Here is a 20649-nt window from a genome sequence, read left to right on the forward strand (position 1 = left end):
ACAAAATCAGGACTACACAATATTGGCAAAGTATGCATTTAGTGGACTAATGAACTGGCTAATGAATAACCTATGAATAAGTAGTTATCAACAGAAAATCTCCACCCACTGTGAGGAGTTGTGCAAGAGTTGTGAGTAAGTCCAGCATTATGGGACATTTTCATCATTCCTTGGAAACTGAAAATTTATCAGTGTTAAATAATGACAGCTAAGAATTATACTGTATGATATAAATTTCTTGGTAAGATACATTCCATCAAACAAAATATATTTAAATGCAACCAAGCATGAAAACTATAAATGCGTAAGACACAGTTCAAATTACATATAGTTAATACATACACAAACTTTCAAGTATCTACCCCTTTCAGTGTTGTTATGCTCAACATTCTACTGACCCTCTGGGTCTTACAGCAACTCGCCAGCTTCTCAAGTCCCTCACTGGAAGGAGTGTGATGATGGTGAAGTCTTCTGCCTCACTCTAGGATTCGCTTGGTGTATTTTTATGTGTTTGCTGAAACAGTCTGCAGTTGGCTCTTTCTTCAGTGGTCTTCAAGTCAATGTTACATGCAAAATTACTGTATTTGATGTAATTCACATGCTCTGTTACCCCAAAAACTGGTTTTGCCCAGCTCTGAAGGCTGTATTACTTTGATGACCAGTAATTGATGACTGTTGCTACTTATTGCTAAGTGGCCCTCTGTACTTTCAAGGCTTCCACTATCATCACATGGCCATAGTCGTCTATGCAGCGTTTCACACTAGGGTCATAGCATAGCTACATGTTCTTACTATTTATTAGTTACAAAATATATGTAACAGTGGGAGCTATTTGTACTGAAGCTCAGCAAAAGCTAAGAGAAAGTAGATAGTAGTGACGTGGTCATTGGGTAATCTCTAGGCAGGCCAAGACTAGTCCAGATGGAGCTTGAGCGAACCTGGTACCTGTGTTATTAATGCTAAGCCTGTGGTCTGTTACAAGCAATGGCAAATCCATATTTGCTGGTCTACAAGGCTACAATATTGTGCTGGAAATTATAAGGGAAAATTACTTACAATTCAAGATTAGGATTTATATTCAGTATGATTTCCATATTTCATATTAGGTTCCATTTGACTGAGTCTAATAATGTTTATTCTTAAAGTAAATTACATAGTTTTTTTCTTCAATAGGAAGAGCAAATTTAATAAAGAGGTTTTGCTTCTCAAGAAATAAAGATATTGTTGCCATTTCTATTGGAATGCTTTCTTCTGCAAAAAGCAAGCAAGCAAACAAGAAAAAATGGTATGAGATCTTTTTAATGCATTATCTAATATTACCATGGCAACATTAGAAACTCCCTGTCAAGTTTAGTTCTGTGAAAACAGAAAAAAACCATATTGTTACCTAATGACTTGGCTCAAGTCAGTATATGATGATTTTAAATCATCTAAAGAGAAAATTACTGTGAAATGTCTTAATGTCAGTTGTCTGTGATTATGTGGATGTTACTGAGAAGATCCAAATATTAACATTTTTTGACACAGTGGCAACATATCATAATGATGTGTGTTCTGGTTTGTGTCTTGTGTGCAGTCAGGGTGTTGAGTTTGACCATTACTTCTCTAGTTCTTCACGGTGCAGTAGCCTCAGCTGTCACAGCTTTTATTCTGCAGTATCTTGGTAGATGAGCAACAGTTAAATACTGTCAGGTTTGAGTGGTGAGAGAATAGTGTCTGAAAATGTTGCTTAATTCTGGATGTCATTCTCCCTTCTGGTGTCAGTTGCGTGAACTTGACTTATCTCAAGCATTACTGTGTGAAGAGGCAGTGTGTCAATTTTTGATTTTAAACTGTGTACCTGATACATTCCACTTCTAAAAGATGATTTAGTACCAGCATCTCTTGGAAGATCAGGGACAAATACTTATCTCTGAGTAGTAACAAGCCAAGCTTTTGGCAGGAATTCTAGGAATGAGATGACCATTGAGGACTGTAATTAAACATTACCCAACAATGTACAACAAATAATAAAACTCGGTAAATTTAAAAAAAAATAAAATGGATAAATGAGATTTTATTGATGTATATATTGACATAAAAGAAAATTTAAAAATCAACATAGAATTAGCATTCTTTTTCTGTTCATCCATCTGTCTTGAAAGAACAACCCTTTTCATTTTATTATGCATTCAGATTCTATGCACCTAAATTTACAGCTTGCTTTATTCACCATGTACAAGGAAAAACACGCAAGAATTTCATTTTCATGCAGCTTTTACTGAAGAATAAGGTCATTAAACTGAGATGCCATCCCTAACATTCTTTAAATGAATATTCTGTTAGGAAGTTTTGACTGTTTTATTTATCCTAAACCCCTGTGATATGATAAATCAGACCATGTCATTTTGTCTTGTCATTCAGAAGTATTTTATTTGGTGTATGAATAAAATGCTTATCAGTCATTACTTTTAATTCTTTCTTTTTTTTTTTTCTGTTGGTGAACTTCTTTTTTTCACATTCTTTTTGTTGCTAATATTCCTCAGAGATAATGAGGGACATAGTTCTCTCTGCCTGTCACAGTAGCCATGCGATTAAATGGCTGCATACATTTTCATGTTCAATAGCAGCATTGTCATCATTAGAATCCCAGATCTTCATCATGAGACTTTTTGGTTTATCTGATAGAGATGTTCATTATTCTTGCTTTGTTTCTGCCATAGCGTGCTACCTCATTTCCCAGCAAAACAAGCGAGCTGTCAGCATAAACTTTTAAACATGACAGAACCCAGTATAGCAACATCCTTTACAATGGTTGTTGACATCTAAGTCACAAAACTCCTTACTGTAGATTGGTGCTTGTCAGAAGCACTGGAAGTATTATCATCATCTTCACTTCATGTATTCTTGCTGATGACTCCAGACAGTGATCTGTGAAATCCAGCATAACTTCAGAAATCACCAAGTTCTGACTTTTGCGGTGCAGTAGATCAGTTTAACTAACATAATTGGCTTTAACCAAATGACCGCCTACTGGCACTTAGGAATAGAGGTGCGAATTTAGCATTATTGATTTTTGCCAGGTTGTGTCAGTGACTGCTTGGGTCAGCTTTTCCAGCTTCCCAAATACTAACTGCATTGTTTGATTTGCTTCATTATAAATGTAACAAGCACTCCTGAGGTGATCACCTAATCAGTGCTGGTATCTATGCTTATCAGGTCATAAAAGTAATTAATGGATACACTTAGTTTCCTACTGCTGTTGACAAGATTGACTATTCCTTTTTGGTGCCTCATTTAGCCAAACACTGAAAAAAGAGAAGTTTCCACAGAGCAGATATAGAAATGAAAATGAATACATTGCTTCATGTTTAAGAATAGGACTATAGATAATTAATTTACTAAATTATGTAAATTATTCCAATTTCTGTAGTAAAAAAACGTGGTTTAATTATTTAAAATAGCCTTTCTTTTTTCTTCCAGAAAATAAATGGGTTCACACTGTCATGTTTTTCATACGCTTTCTAGTATAAGGTAGAGTTATTGTTCACTGCACTGCAGTTTGTCCTTCTGACACTCATTTGCTGAAGTTCCTACTTATTTGCTGTTTCTCAGCCTTAGGAACATGTGAAGACCTGGCGGTATTACTGGAAAGATTGGCAAAATGAGTAAGACTTTGATGGCAGTTAAAGGTAGCAATACCCTGAGCTGAGTATACCTGGCACTTTCTTGGAAAGGGCAAAATTCTCCCCTTCCAGCTCTTCCCTTGGGAGCCCAAGCAGTCCATTTTCAATTGTCCCATTTCAAATTCCTACTTATGTAAAGTCATTGCATTCTAGCGTGAATGGATTTTTACTACCTCTTGAAAAAAGTGAGAGCACTGAACTCACTCCTCGTGGTAGGTATATTAAAAGCACAAGGCATTAGATAAGTACACTTCCAAGTTTTCAGACCCTCCCAGGCTGGATGTTTTAAGCAATTGAATAGTACCGTGTGCAAATAGGAAAGTCAGTTTTCCTTCCTGATTTAGTACACATTTCTTGGAACACTCAGCCTATGAATTGTGTGCAAATCTCTTCTGTCAAGCCTCCCCTTAAGTTGTGCCAGGGGAGGTTTAGATTGGATATTAGGAAAAAAATTCTTCACGGGAAGGGTTGTCAGGCACTGGAACAGGCTGCCTGGGGAAGTGGTGGAGTCACCATCCCTGGAGGCGTTTAAAAGGCGTTTAGGCGAGGTTCTTAGGGACATGGTTTAGTGCCAGAGTTAGGTTAGGTTATGGGTGGACTCGATGATCCTAAGGGTCTCTTCCAACCAAAATGATTCTATGATTCTATAAGCCTGCTTTGCCTGCATCACTCCTGCCATCTACTTTTCCACCCTGAGCACTGCCTTAAGAGGTGGCCTCATGTTGTGGCTTTTGGGTTCTACCCCTGCAAGCTTGTACTTTATAGGATGCTCTTATAGGCAGCAACGAAGACTCTCAGTGCCTGGTGTAGCTGTGGATGCTTTTGTGGCCCAGGGTTTGCATGGGGCTTACCTGCTTTTCTGCTGTTGAACTGGACTAACCAAGAACACAGGTGATCAGAGACTGTTCAGCATAGAAAGCCCTTGCGTAGATTTTATAAGACTACAGGGTTTTTTTCTTCCTGCGTTGGGTTCTCTTCTTTGCATACAGAGACGTAACACCTTCTACAGTTCTGTACTGCAGCCTACATGGGTTAGGATTTTAATGACCATACCAGCAGGTTGTAGCCTTAAAAGCAAACTGCATTACAGCATTTTATAACAGTTTTCTTTCTTGGGTCACTTGTGTGAGGCTTTATGGATCATCAGTGTTACAAACAAATTCCCAATGGATTTTTGTGTACATTCCTCACTCAAAGTTTTATTTACATGTCTTCTTCCATTTTTTTAAGCTATTATTAAGTCTTTGCTTTTAGGGAACTTAAAATGTTGAAGTTTACAAATGGTTATGGAAAACTTGGCGGCAGTATGGCATTTCTGCCACCATCTTGTGTTACTCATGTCTGAGCCTGGAAACCAACAGCAGTGCAATTCTCTGATGTTGCCAGAGGAACAACAACTCTTTCAAATTCCCTAATGTATCTTTTGCATACAAAAAGCCATTGTAGATATGGACATAGACAAAATCCCTAGGAATCACAGCAAACTAGACATAAACTCTGCAGCAAAAATCTGGCATGCTTCAGCTCTCTAGGCAGCTTTCTGCTGATTCTGAAGCAACTGCAAGACAATAAATTAAAATTTACATATTCATTTAGCTAATATGTAAATAATAGCTTATGCTGTTTTGCAACTTACTAATAAATTTACTTTAAATACTTTTCAGTCTCTGTTGAACATGTAGTATTCAAATTCTTTGTGTTTAATACTATGACATTTGTGTACATGTTCTTTTGATTTTAGAGTGTTCTTTTTGAAGGAAAATGTAAAAAGTAATTTCCAGCTTGTTTATAAAAGGTTTTGGGCCAATGTGATCACAACCTTGCAGATTTAAATTAGGACTGAAGTGTAAAACCAAGGATTTGTTTACTCTTTAATCACAGAATCACAGAATCACAGAATGTTAGGGATTGGAAGGGACCTCAAAAGATCATCTAGTCCAATCCCCCTGCCAGAGCAGGAAAACTTAGGTGAGGTTACAAAGGAAGGCGTCCAGGCGGGTTTTGAATGTCTCCAGAGAAGGAGAATCCACAACCCCCCTGGGCAGCCTGTTCCAGTGTTCTGTCACCCTCACTGAGAAGAAGTTTCTTCTCACATTTAAGTGGAACCTCTTGTGTTCCAGCTTGGACCCATTACCCCTTGTCTTACTGTTGGTTGTCACCGAGAAGAGCCTGGCTCCATCCTCGTGACACCCACCCTTTATATATTTATAAACATTAATGAGGTCACCCCTCAGTCTCCTCTTCTCCAAGCTAAAGAGACCCAGCTCCCTCAGCCTTTCCTCATAAGGGAGATGCTCCACTCCCTTAATCATCTTTGTGGCCCTGCGCTGGACTCTCTCCAGCAGTTCCCTGTCCTTCTTGAACTGAGGGGCCCAGAACTGGACACAATATTCCAGATGAGGTCTCACCAGGGCAGAGTAGAGGGGAAGGAGAACCTCTCTGGACCTACTAACCACCCCCCTTCTAATACACCCCAGGATGCCATTGGCCTTCTTGGCCACAAGGGCACAGTGCTTAATGAAAATGATGATGATTCTATAGTAATAATAATAGTAGTAATATCATCTGATGGTTACCATTCCTCCTTTACTCTCTCTTGGTTTTTGTCTCTCCTAAAAGTCTCCCACAACAAGATTCTTTTTCTTCAAATTTATGGAAAGCAAAATAAGATGTCTGACCTACCTGCATTTCAACTGAGTGAGCAGAAGCCTCTTTTGGAGAAAGAAGGGAAAATAGAAGAGAAAAAAAGAACTTTTTTTTTCAGATTGATTCTTTTCAGTTTAATTACTATTTTCACTTAAAAGGCAAATAACAATCTTAGTTTGATTCTTCTGGTCAGACTACTTTTATTATCTTCCTCATCATTTTGCCTTTGCTGTCATGGTCCCAGCTCTCCCAGGTCTTGAAGGATTGAAGAGTTACAGTCAATACAATTTAAATAACAAAAAATTACCTTTAGAAATTATTTGAACTAATTTTGTCTCCTTAGTAATATGACAATTTCAAGCACAATAGAGGAGACTGGAGGCACATGGGTCTGTATGTCCCTGGAATGTGAAAATTTTGCTTTTACGATTGAATTAAATAGGTGATGTAAGATACAAGACATTAAAAAGAAAGTATTCAAAGATTAAAGCTTCTGGCAAATGTGAAACTAAACTGGGTCATGGGACTATTTAGTAAGGAATCAAAATTTTTATACTTGGGAAGAGTAGTTTGGTCACTGAGTGAGTGTAAATGACAAAGTGATATGGTTTGTTCCATAACTTTTTCGTGGACATCATCAGCACCCTCCCCCCACCCCGCAACATAACAGGCACTGAAAATATTTTCCATATTTACTTTTTTTTTGGTGAAGAGTGAACAATAAAATTGAGTATGAAATGAAGGATTCATCCTGTTATTTTGAGGAATATCTATGTATTCCCGCATCTCCCTGGAGTAGCAATGAACTTGCTCAAAAATCAGTGATATTGAACGGTGCAGAATAACTATGAATGATTACTTCCGTCTCTGAGTTGCGGGAGACGAGCTTTCAAAACAAAGAGTGCTGCTCCTGTGCTGTCTCTGGCCTGCAGCATTCCTGATGTCTTTCCAGAATACTGACAGGTGACAGGAGGCACTGATTGCTTGTTTCTTGATTAGCTTGCTTACAGAAGATTAGGTGCTGGCAGTAGTTGATGAAGTTGCTAGTGTCTGCTAAAGATTTATTTAGTCCTAGACAGACTCCTGCATGTTTTAGGATGAGTGATCAATTTTCTGTCAAAGGAGGTGTTGGTCATCTGCCTAGTGGGAGGCCCGACTCTTCATTCTCATATTGCCCTGGAAGTTGACTAGGGTCCTAAGGGCTACTGTTGGCAGTTTCTGTGACCGTCAACTTGAATGAGCTGAATATTTGGAAAGAAGGTACAGTTTCTCATCCCACAATCAGTTTGTTTTTATTGGACACTTGCAAAGCTATACTATTAACTTCAAGCTATACAATTATTTTCATCTCAGGATGAGATTTAACAATGGGATGAATGTAATTAAAGAACACTGATAGTATTTCCCTGAAATGTTCATTGTTTCAGTCTTCCTTCCTCATTTTGATGCAGAATTGATCATTATTGCCAGACAGTAATGGATTCTGAGTATAGCAATGTTAATAGCAATAACAGTTTAATGAGAATATGCGTACTGAAGATACAGGCTATTTTCCAGTAGTATAAACGCTGTCATTTAATTGTAATCAGCCTCTTGAGCAATGCTCTGCAACAATATATTGCTTGAAAGATAATTTAGTATTAACTTCAAATTATACATATTGCTGGTACCACATCTAGCATTTTGTGCACAGAGTGGGCTTGTATAATCCTTAGTCCCATGTTAGTTTAGTTTGAGACTGATCAGGTCTAAAGTAGAATGTACATGTGTTCAGGGTACTGTACTTGCTCTCTGTTTTCAGAAGTCAGCTAGGGTACTGACGATCCCTGCATTGCGATGTGTCATATTTACATATGATTGCAAGCTTTGATAGAAGGAGCAGCTGAGGACCATCGTGTGACTGGTACTCAAATACATGAGGCAATGTGTCTACATAATGCATTTGACATTACGAGCGATCAGCCTGGAGCTAAGAAATGGTTTAGGTATGTTCTTGACTGGAGAGCTAGCCAAATCAGCAGTAATGAGTCATTTCATCATTTTATCATTTCATCATAAGGACTTTCATGTTTTCCTTATTAGAAAGAACACTCAGAGCACTAGCTCTGTGATTTAGCTGGAATTCACTGAATTTTTCTTTAATTGCTGTTGAATTCCACACAATTTTTGTAATCTTATTATCTTCATGATAATGGAAAGAAAAGCCTCTTTTTTTTCTCAGCACATAACTTGCATGGACTTTGTATGTCACTATAATTACAGAAGTTTCAAGCTGCTGATTTAGATCCAACAGGTAATGACAGCTGCAGATCTGACGAAACACTGACCCATGAGGCTGGGTCACATTGGTTCAAAGTCTGGCAGAGCTTTTCTGTCTAGATAGAGGGGAACATTTTCTGGATATTTTTTATATGTCATTGAGACCATGGAGGATGTGTGGCAGGATCAAGAAACTCGGGCTTGCAGAGACCCAAAGAGTTATTATATAAAATTGTAGAATTACTAAATTCCTAAATGCCCTGATTTCCATTGCTGTTGTTCTTATGTATAAATGTATATAAGTAAACCATTGTTGTTTTCCTTTTTTTCCCTCTAAAAAGGAGCTATCTAAAGTTGTGTTGGGAAACTGAACTTACACCACATGGCATAAATGTCTGGCTGTCACTGGAGTGGGATTCAGTTTGTGTTTAAAATGTAGATGTCCACTGGTGGCCATATTCCAATGAGTCAATGAAGATATATCCAATATCATTAATAAAACCTGCAGAACAATTTGGCCCTCTATGGGCCAGAATCACACTCTACAATCCGTATTTTCTCAATATCTATTAATTGTAACAGGGGCTTAGACAGCTCATGTGCCTTCAGAAAATTCAGTGGAGTTGTTTAAATTATGAGCTAAATCTTAACATGTGTGTTGAGGACCTATTATCTTTATTAGGGGTCATCAAATCAGAAAAACATACTTAACACATACAATTACTCCCATATAGATGCTGTGGTCAGCTCTCACAGATTTCTCTTCAATCCTCTTTAATCCTCTTCAATTTACATTTCCTTCTAAGCATTTTTTTCTTCCTGGAAAGGGACCTCAAACTACCTCAGCTCCAGTTTTCAGAAGTTAGACATAGTCCTGGCTTATTGCATTCCTCATATAGGGCGTATCAGAGCCCTCACTTACACTTTCCAGCCTCTGGAAACTCTCGGCATTCATGCATAGATTGTTTCATATTGATCACTTATCACACGACTGGGTGGTCGCATGTTGGGGACAAGATACGGTGCACAGCTTCATTCTATATGATTTAAGGCAGTGCTACTTTCTTCCATGTTACTGGAAAATACTCTGTTAGTATGTGGGTCATCAGCTATGAGTTGCAAATGCTATTTTCCCCGCTTCCATCTTGACCAACATCAACACTTCTACCTATTTTTCATTTACAGCTTTACAGCACTGGGAAGTGCTACAAGAACAGTTTTGGGGCAATTGAAAGTGCCTTCTAATTTTCCAAGTGTTTGAGCCACTTTTGCTGACATCGTACAGCTGAAGCTCTGATGCCTACAGTTATCTCTATTTATTTTGTTCAGTGATGGAATCAGCTATGTTGCTTTGATCTTCTTGTTTCTCTGCACCACAGCACTGTGGTGAGCTGACATGAAATACAGTGTTAAGATTTGCAGAGCTGACTTAATGGGAAGCTCTGATTTAACTGTAAACTCGTGCTTCACTAACTGTGTGGCACATGCCTGCAGCAGCTATACAGCCCAGAGGCAATTCAAATGCAAGCTAAATGTGGAGGCCAGAGATGCTCATAACTCTGTATTTCAATCCACAGAAACACTGCAAATGCAAAATGAAGTCTCTGAACAGATGATCACTGGAGATTTCTCTGAGTTTGTACTGCCAATGTTCAAAAGCAAGTAATTGGTGTAACAAGTGTAAAAGCCACTCCCCAAGTCACTTTTGGAATTAATCAGTGCTGTTTGAGTTCAAATAACATTTACTCATTCAAAATTTATATTGCACCTACCGTTTTTACCAGGAACTTTATTTTAGATCAGAGAGTCTTATGTTCACAAGATTTATGACTACTTTAATTTTTCCAAAGAACCTGTTTCCACAAAAATTATTAATGTAGAGAAACTGACACTATTCCTCTGAAAATGATAAAATTATCTGTTCAGCATGTGAGACAAATTCTCTGCCTACTTTTTTTATTTATTTATATGCTATTTAAATTTTGCTCATTTCAATCATGTGATGGCAATCATCTATCTATAAAAAAGTCTTAACACTATTTCATTATAAAGATGTTCTCCATCAGGCCTTTCAATGGAACTTCTTTAATTCTTCTCTATGTAGACTTCTATTCCCATTTAGTTTATGACTCTAATGTAGAAATCCACTGTGTTTTTTTCCCTCTTCCTTCATCCAGGTAATACATAATTCTAATTCATTTGTATGATCTTGACTTCAGTATATCTGTCCATGCAGGGAGTAGATGTCAGAGCTGCTCCAGTCAATATTTCCCTCTTGCAGGTGAAATGATGTTGTTGCTGTCCCAAACGAATCAGTGCCCCTGCAGTGCCAAGCCATTGGATTTGAGAGTCACTGACTAATTGGATAGTCATGTAAATAATGGATGTTCTTTTTTTCTATAGCTGAGCTTTCCTTCCAAAAACTACTTCTTAAATCATAAACTAGAGTGGGAATCTGTCAAATTTAAATCATCACGTTATTTGGCTAAATAATGTGCAGTATACATGAAACTCTATAACATTACAGTCGGTTTTCTGGACACCACGGTTCTGGAAAACTGCTGGCTAACGGGGGAAAGGTGTTCAAGCAAAGAGCAATAAAACTGAGAAGACAAAGGCAACTGACACAAGTAATGTCTAACAAGTTGCATATTTATAATTTGTTTGAGAATCACATATAGATTGAAAGATATCTGACATATTCTCAGCAGGGGCATCTAGCTTGTTGGCTTCTAGGTGTTGCTGCAAACATATATTTATTATTATTGTTGTTATTATAGTAGCTGTTATGGCCCAACACCTTGCAAACACGTGGAATTTTACAGAACCTCTTTCTTAGGTGTGGCACATGGGACTGATTAGAAGTGACAGCAAGTACAATACAGAAAAGGAAAATTCTGTTTGAATAAAACAAGGTACTTTCCAACTGCACCCTTCTCTTTCAAGGTACGTGAGATAAACTCCATTGTTTGGATCAGAATAAAATAATACGGAGTCTGAACAGTATCATATTTGGTATGGAAATTATCAGAAAGAAGTGATCTTACATTTCTGTGAGCTCTTAGTAGTGCAGGTCTGATCTTTGATGCCACTAGAGTTCAACATTTTTATCAGGATACTGGTTAGGAGTCCCACTCTCAAAACTTACCTGTCAAACTCAGATTCTTGAAAGAACTAAGCCCTATAAAAATGTTCTGTACAGAATACTCAGTCAAAGCTCTGCATATTGATGTGTTTCCAGAAGTGTGTTCCAAGTTTATCCTTTTGTTTTCAAATGTTGGTAATTTCAATTTACTTTTGTCTTTATGCCACAGGGAAATAGATCTGTTCAGCTGCTGCACAGATAAAATAAAAATGCTCTCTCATTTTGCTGTGACCAGTGAATTCTGTGTATGCTGTACACTGAATAGATATACTTCAGCAGTTCAATAACAAATTTTTCATATGTATAGTTGTTGTTTTATGCTTTAAATTAGAACTGTTTCAATAAAGAGGATTTTTTTTTTTTTTGCATTTAGTGGAATTTGTATATTTGAAATATAATGCAAGATTATGGGAAGCTCCCATTACAGTTAAAAAATAAGCTATTTTTGTATTACTTATTTTGTACTTATATTTGAAATATATCCTCACATTTAAGACCTCTAAAGCACTAGGACAGGAAGAAAGGTAATTGTAGCTTTGGATATATGACCTTCTAGTCAGTTTAGTTGTATACAAGGCAAAGGGCTTTGTCATTTGCTTATTGTCTATGCAGTCTTATCTCCTGGGAAGAGATTTTGTTGGCCTGGTCTACATAACTAATTTTTTGTGGAAAAAGTAGTGAACAAAATAGAGGATAAAAACATTTTTTTTTTAGGAACACAGCATATGTTTAGACGAGATTCTATTGGAAAGTGGATTGCATGGATAGATCCTTAGTAGCCAAGATAGATGATGTGTACTGAGTGAAATGCATCTTTACTGGCATTAACACCGCTTCATTCACTGCATACTATCTGATCAATGTATGATTGAGGCATTAAATCTGTAGGAAGAAAACATGTTTTCACACCTGAAAGGTTACATCTGAATGCAAATGTCCCACAGGAAAAAATATGGATTAACTTTAGCCTTTCTGACTCAAGCAATTCATTTTGTAACTTGAAAACTGAATGTAGCTTATGTTCAGTTTAGGCTGTTTCCCTATAATTTACTCTAAAATGTAAATGGAATAAGATGAAAAAATATTCTTGCAGGAAATTTTCACTAAATCACAGAATGTTTGAGACCGGAAGGAGCCTCTGGAGGTCATCTGGTCCAACACCCTTCATCAAGCAAGGTCTCCTTGAGCTGGCTTCCCAGGACCATGTCCAGACGGCTTTTGAATATCTTCAAGGTGGGAGATTCCATGACCTCTCTGGGCAACCTGTGCCACTGCTCAGTCACCGGCACAGTAAAAAGTGTTTTGTGATGTTCAGAGGGAACTCCTATGTTTCAGACTGTGCCCATTGCCTCTTGACCTGCCACTGGGCACCACTGAAAAGAACCCACCTCTGTCGTCTTTGCACCTTCCCTTCAGGTTTTTATAAGATTATCACTGAGCCTTCTCTAGGCTGAACACTCACAGCTCTCAGCCTTTTCTTTTATGAGAGTATCTCATATATCCAGTCCCTTCATCATCTTCTTGGCTCTTTGCTGGATCCTTTCCAGTAGCTCTGCAGCTCTCAAATACCTATCCATTTCTATTTAGCATCCTATCTACCAAATTGTGTCATTTTATTCAGGGTCTGTTTCGTCCTGTGTCGCAGAAGGTTGCAATGAGCCATTGTATGTATTTTTTCTGCGTTCACATATAGAAAAAAGCAAGATGTAACTAGAAACTATTTTTCTGGCGCTCTTATCCTGATAGTTCTGCCATGTTTTTTCTGCTTCTCTGTTGTCTTGCATACCACTTCAGTCTGTGTACTGTTATGCTTGATTACAGGGCCTGCCAGCAGATGGGAAGCTGAAACTGCCCTTGCACTTTTCTCTCAGATATATCAGTGTGAATCCGGGACTAATATGGCCTCTGTGGGACTGCAGCAGTTCCCTACTGGTTTTACTTTGCATAGCAATTGGTAAAAATTCACAATGGCTGCATATTTACCTTATGCAGGATTCCATAATGTTTTAACTGTAATAATTCATATTAAAAATGCATATAATGTTTAAAGATATATAATATTTATATATGGGGATATTTTTACAAGTGATTTTGACAAATCAAGACTGATCCAATAGCCTATTTCACTCATTTGCTCTAAAAATCCTGATAAATAGCTTTACAAGTCCAGAGATTTCTGGAAATGAATGACTAAGGAAAATCTCAGAGGAAGGTAAGTTATTTTTAAGGGATCAAGGCAGCATCAGTAAATATTTTTCTAAAATAAAATATAAAAGCTGACACTGTTATAGGATCTGGCAAGCAAATATGGTTTTGGGCAGCAGACTGTTCTCTGCTGCTGTTATCATTTCCGAAAGTTTTTGCTGCTAGCAAAAAAAGAATTATGAGACTGCTGTCCACTCACAACATAAATTATCATAATTTTGGGCAAGAAATGAACATGTACCGTGTGAAAATGTTTGTCCTTCCTAGATATATTTATCAGAGCATGCACATGGCTTTCCCCACCCTCTCCCTGCTAAAACCAGCTACAGTTTTGACAGGAAAATGATACAGTATGTACAATGAATGCATTCCACACCCTGGGTATCAACTGAGCCAGCTCTGGCAGGACTGCAGTTTATCATTCTTGCATGGCATGAAGCTGGTAAAATACCAACTGCAGACTCTCCCTTTCTTTTCTTTCCCTTGACCTTGCACTACACTTCAGGTGTAAGACACATCCAAGGCCCACTGCACTGGAAAACAACATGTTTCTGACCATGGTTCTGGACTTCTCCTGCCCAGGGACTGTCTGCTCACCCCGCAGAGCCTGCATGTGCTCAGATGGGAAGAAGAGCTGGCAGTACACTATGGTGCAGTTGTGTAACTGGCCACCCTTCAGAAAACAAACCAAAACAAACCAAAACGAAACAGGACACTAAATTATTTGTGTGGCAGGCGTCAGGTCAGGAAGGAGCAGGACAATTTGTGTGGTCAGGTGAAGAACCTTTTACAAAAATTCCCAGGACTTTGGACTGAGCAGTGCCTTGTATGTCTACCACCTGCAGATCCAGGCACACAGAACTGGAGGAAGCATCCCATCCAAGGCATGCTCCCCTCCATTTCACCTTAAAGGTGGTTTTCCTACAGCATCTTTCGGTGGATTTACTACAGATTTGAAGTGCAAAATGCAGAAAAACATGAAGTCCAGCACAGGATGGGGAAAGTGAACAGGCTTCCAACCAATAACTTCAGAAAAAAAATGTGGGAATAACTCTTCGCTCACTCCTTTGCAGAGTAGTGTTTCAGAAGTATGGCAGTTTCTTGTCTCCTGATTACTGCCAGGCATCCTTTCCAACAGGAGACCACTTGAACTTAGATAAGAGAAGTTGGACAGCTCTGGTTTTTACACGTAGGATACCGAGGGGAAAAAAAGCCCACAACAGCTGAAAAGGACATTTGTGGTTATTGGGTCCTCATCCTAATGCCTAAATGTCCTTTCTGGGGCATCTGCTAGTAATGACCAAAAAATGTCATCAGGTTCTTAATTTGCCTGTTTCATGGTATTCCAGGAGAGGTTTTCAGACTTAGAGTTAGGATTTTTATTTGATCAATTCGTTTAGGGGTCTTTTCACTCTATGAACTTGTTTAAAGGTCCAACACTTGTATTAATATTACTTATATACTGCGTGAGCAGCTAATGTAACCACTAGATCTGTCATTTTTCATTCTCTGCTTGAATTGCTTTGAGAGTTGTAGCCTTTACTGCACTGGTTTTTTTTTAATGTTTAGCTTCAGAGTTTATGTTGAATATCTGTCTGATCATTACAGTTTAATAAAAATTAAGCATAAAAGAGCTATCTCAGTAAAGAAAAAACAGCTTCAGGGTTAGGTAGCTGTTTTCCACAAATGAACTTGTATGTAATACAATTACTTTTAGACAGTTTTTCCTAAGTGTTATAAAGTGATCTGAAATAATTACAAAATCAGTGATGGCAAACCAGTGGCATTTCAAAGTTATGGAATTGCTTTTTAAATGGATGTTCAATGTAGTACCTTTGTTCCTACAGGCTATGAGCACTAAGCTGAAACTAATGACAGTGAGTTACCAATGGCTTTACCTGACAAGTGAAGATTTACTTGATAGTGTAATAGAATTGGAACCAGCAATATTTATCATTTTATCTGTTCCTTTGCAATCAGCAGTGGGGGTTTTTTTCAGTGTAGAAGGCAGTATGTTCAAAGAGGGAAGACTTATTTCCAGCTTTGCCAATGACATCTGCTTGATAAGTCACTTAACCTCTGTGCCTGAATCTCACTAGCTGTTAAACAAAGATAATGATATTTTTCTTCTTTTGTAAATGACCCTCTGGGTAAATGACAGAGCAAAATAGCACTCCCATAAACATGTGTATGTGGTATAAAAATTAAAGAAAACAATGGCTGTCAAATGAAAAGCAGCACTGGGAATAAATCCAAATGGATGACACAGGCATGAATGCACAGAAGCACATAGAAAATGCAAGTAACCAGTTCTAGGAGAAGAAATAGTGTGATGCTGGATCATTAGAACTGGTTTGAACAAGGTGTGTAGTTACACGAAGGTAAAATTCAGAGGTTACTGGAGGCTTAAGGAAAACTGGTTGCTGACTAGTGTGGCAGTATGTAGAAAGTAGCAGGCTGCCTGTCCTTCTTCAGGTGGGGATTGGAAGAGCTGGTCCACCCCCATCTGTTACCTTCAGAGGCTGCAGGTCCTGCTGGGATGGAGGATGAAAAGTATGGGAAGGGACTGCTCCTCCCTCAGCAATAACTTGTTTTTACCTCCTTCATAAAGGTAAAGTCATGCCTTCCAGTGTATCCTGCAGCCTTCAGCCTGGCTCTGCAGGGCACCTGGGAGGCTTAGCGAGGCAATATAAGGGGTTGATGTGAATCGGTCAGGAGAAGTGGCTGCATGAGGAAGGGAACATCCAGGGAAGTGAGTCTGGCAGGGTGGGGAAGGAAAGGGAATCCTGCAGGCTGGGCCAGGCTGCCCCTTTACTGCTTTCCTTCCTTTTGTCTATTTACCCCCATGTGACTGAATCTGTTATTGTAAGATTTTGCTGGCTGGCTGGCTGAAAAGCCTTGAGACATCTCTGAAATATTTAATGAGGGTATTAGAAATTAGTATGTAGAAATTAAAAAAAAAATTAGAAATGTACTAGGTGATGGAACAGACAGATTGAGGATTATATTTTCCTTCAGGAACAGAGTATATGCTCCTGTTGTCTCAGTATAAACTTCTTCTTTGCAAATATTAGTCAGATTTTGGAGTACTTTGCCTTACCGGTTGTAGTTGTCTGATGAATAGTGAACAGTAATTCACAGAGTTTTATATGTTGCATATTGGTGAGATTCAAGAGGAATTTTATTATTTGTTAGACCAGAGAGCATCTGTGCTGTTCCTGTCTGTGCTCTGACTGAATGACGTATCAGCTGAGTTAGGTACATTTATGGAGAAAGATGGAATCTGTCCTCAAGGACTATTTGAATTTCAGAAGATGAAGTAACACTAGCACATATTGAGAGAAGCAATATATATTAACAACACTGCTGGATATCCCTTTTCTCCAGCCTGTCAGAGCTTGCCAGCAGAAATGAATTGCTGTAACAGATTTTAAGGACAATGATGGTTTGTGATTACGTGATCTTTCCTCCTGAATAACATAGCCTATACAATTTCCCCGCAGTGATTTCTGCATCAAGTTCTTAACTTCTGTTTGTGCTATATACGACAGCTTAAAGAAAAATAAGAAGACACCTCCCAAACGCTCTTCCCCCCAGTTCAAAGATACAGGTGATGGATTTCCCATAGTCAAGGAGCTCCAGAGCATGTTGATAGTGACTCACTAGGTGGCACTCTTACTTCTGAATCCATACGAAATTAAATCCCAGGCATCTATTTTAAGGGGTTTGTGTTAAGTAAAACACTGTTTTCTGGAGAAGATAATATGCATAGTCCTCAAGCTCCTTACTGCTTATGATTTCAAAGTATTATTTAGAAGAACTTGGTAATCTGGAAGTCCATTATCCTTTTACTCTTACGCCTTTTTTTTTTTTTTTAACCATAACCTGTGGCATTTTTCAAACCTTTAATAGCTACCAAGGATTTAAAAGTGTAGAACTTGGCTAGATTAAATTTGATGCACTTGGGCTGGGTAACAGCCTCAAAAGAAAGGAAACCTGATTACCAAAGGGTGTGTAACCTGTCTTTGAATGGAAGCAATTTGCATGCGTGAAGTCTGGACTCCTTGCTAAGATCAATGAGGTATGACTTAATTGCTTTCAATACTCTTCAAGAATAGGGGACCTGTGGGCTATAGCAATTGGCTTCTCTGTTACTGAGTGGGTTAAAATCTCTACTGGGCCAAAGTCTTGGTCAAGGAATTCAGTTTTGACCAAATGTACACTGTCCCTCTGGGAGAAGACTGTAACACTTAAAGTGGAGAGGTAATTCCTACCTCTAGTGAACCCTGCAAGGAAACTGAGACAGGATGATATTAGCATTGCAGGATGATAATGTCCTCCAGGAGCACGTGTTTCTATAAAAGAATCTTCCTCAGGTTTTCTTTGTACAGAAGGGAACTGATTTCTTCTTCTCAGTTTGCAACTTAGTCTGTAAAATACTTTAGCGTGGCTAAGGTATGGAAAATATTGTACTTCAGACTTCGTAGAGAGCTGATTATATTAAATAGATCATTCCAGCAGTATCATTAGCACTATTTGCAAAAGTGAGCACAATATGAGGTAGACTTTCTATCCTATGACATTATTAATGTTCTTGGTTTTTAAATTTGCAGTGTACTGGCATTCCGTACATGGCGCTTTAAATGTACATGTAAGGGGCTGCACTTGTGAGTTGTTATGTAATTTATTGCAACATTGTTTTAGCACCATGCAAGGTTATAAGAAAAGAAACAGGTATGTCTGTGTACCTCCATTTTGGCTGAGAGTACACCCACATGAGCAAATAGTGGCAATTGTAGCAGATCAGAAAGCAAACCAGGTGATGGACCTGATATCCACATTGTATTAATTTGCAGTGCATTGCATTACTTTTGACTAGCTCTGCTCGGTCTTGTGCACCGAATGCCAGTTGTTGGTTTAAATACCCAAGGTGTATGTTGCTCTGGAGAACAGCTTCTGTTTTTGTTTCATCTGAAAGCAATCCAATTTGTGTGCTCCGGACTGCCTCACAATATGAACATAATAGGGATGATCAGAAATTCATAACAAAAGGCACTCATTTTCTGAACTAAAATGCTAATGGAAGAGCACCCTGAGTATCTCCAGTTTAACTCCAGTGGTTGCATCCACAGGACAGAACTATGTGCTGATGGAAGAGTGGGTCACCAGCTGCTTTAGACTGACCTTTTTTTTTTTTTCCAAGAGGAATGACCTGGGCGTCTTCTGAAATTTAGAGGATTTGTCTTCCATTTCTCAATAATTTACTCTTACCTTCTGATGATGAAACCACACCTTGTGATTCCACTGTTTAAAAATATTGTTTCCTATTAGAGGGGAATGTTTCATCATTTTCCTTAAGTTGTAGTAGGTAATAAGATCCCAGATCACACTGTGTTTTCGATTTGGACATATATGTCAAAATATATAGTATAAATATATATTATATAAGTAGTTGCATATTGCCAATGACTGGCATCAGCTTCATGTATTTTTGCTGCCAGTTTTTTTCATTTAATAAATGTCAGTAGGTGACAACCATGTTTTGTAGATACTCTTGTATATTACGGTGATTTATTTGTTAAGATATGTCTGAACCCACAGTGTGGTCGGACAGGAGCTTTGTTTTAACATGCCTGATGCTGCAGGGATTCAAGGTGACTGATGCAACTCAATATCACATACCCTGGGTTTTCCTAAAAACCTCTAAAACTTGTACCTCCTGAGTTATAGCCCATGAATCACTGTTAACACATTGGATATACTGTTAACACATTAGATAAATCATTTTTCTTTTTGCAAAAAAAAAAAAAATTGATACAATATACTTGAGAAAAATTGTAGTATCTTCTAGCAAAGCCATCTAAGAGAAGCAAAAGCACTAATATAGGAGAAATAAGATATTTTTCCAATTAGAGAAACTGAATACATACAACACCTCATTTATAGATACGCTGTTGTCATTGTCATGTGACTTATTTTCTTCTTTCTTTAAAGGTAACTGACAGAAGCCACTGATACACTGAAGAGGAACTTACTTTTTTTTTTTTTGGCCAAGTTTTGTGGTTGGTAATATAGTGGCTTTAGTTTTCTGTTTTCCTTTATTGGAGAGAGCGTAAGACATCATACTCGAGTGCTATATTCCCTGGCAAAACTTCTGCACTTTTGATCTTTTTCATTTTAACGATTTTGACGTTCTGTTAATAAAATGATAGTGAAAACTTGCAGGAGACTGAACTGTTTTATGCAAATGTTGTGCCTGTTTCAGTCATTGTCATATTCAGTTCATAGATTCTTGTGGAAGATTTTGCCCCAAGGTTGGCACCTCACAGCCTGCCCTCTTCTATTTTCTTTTCATCAAGCTCTTTTCATAACAAAATTCTGCTTAAAAGAAGAAAAAAAAGTTATGAAAACAGGAACCTGCATAGTCAAACAAAAACATTCAGCTGGTAACAATTAAGTCATTTCATTGGAATGCTGAAACTGAATGAAACCTTTCTTCTTTGTTCTATGCCTGTCTTCAAAATAATATTATATATAATATTAGATGAAATTCTCCCTGGGCAGCCATTGTTTTATTCTATTGCAGAGTTCCTTGTATAACTAGGCCATAGGGACTTCTTACTAGGATAGTAGGTCTTGAACTCAAGGAAACTCTAGGAATTGTAAATTAGGTTTCACACATATGAGACACCAAAATGAGAACCTGTTCAGAGCCCTGAACAAGATTTT

The sequence above is a fragment of the Caloenas nicobarica genome, chromosome 3 (genome assembly GCF_036013445.1).
Source record: "Caloenas nicobarica isolate bCalNic1 chromosome 3, bCalNic1.hap1, whole genome shotgun sequence".
In the NCBI taxonomy this organism is placed as follows: Eukaryota; Metazoa; Chordata; class Aves; order Columbiformes; family Columbidae; genus Caloenas; species Caloenas nicobarica.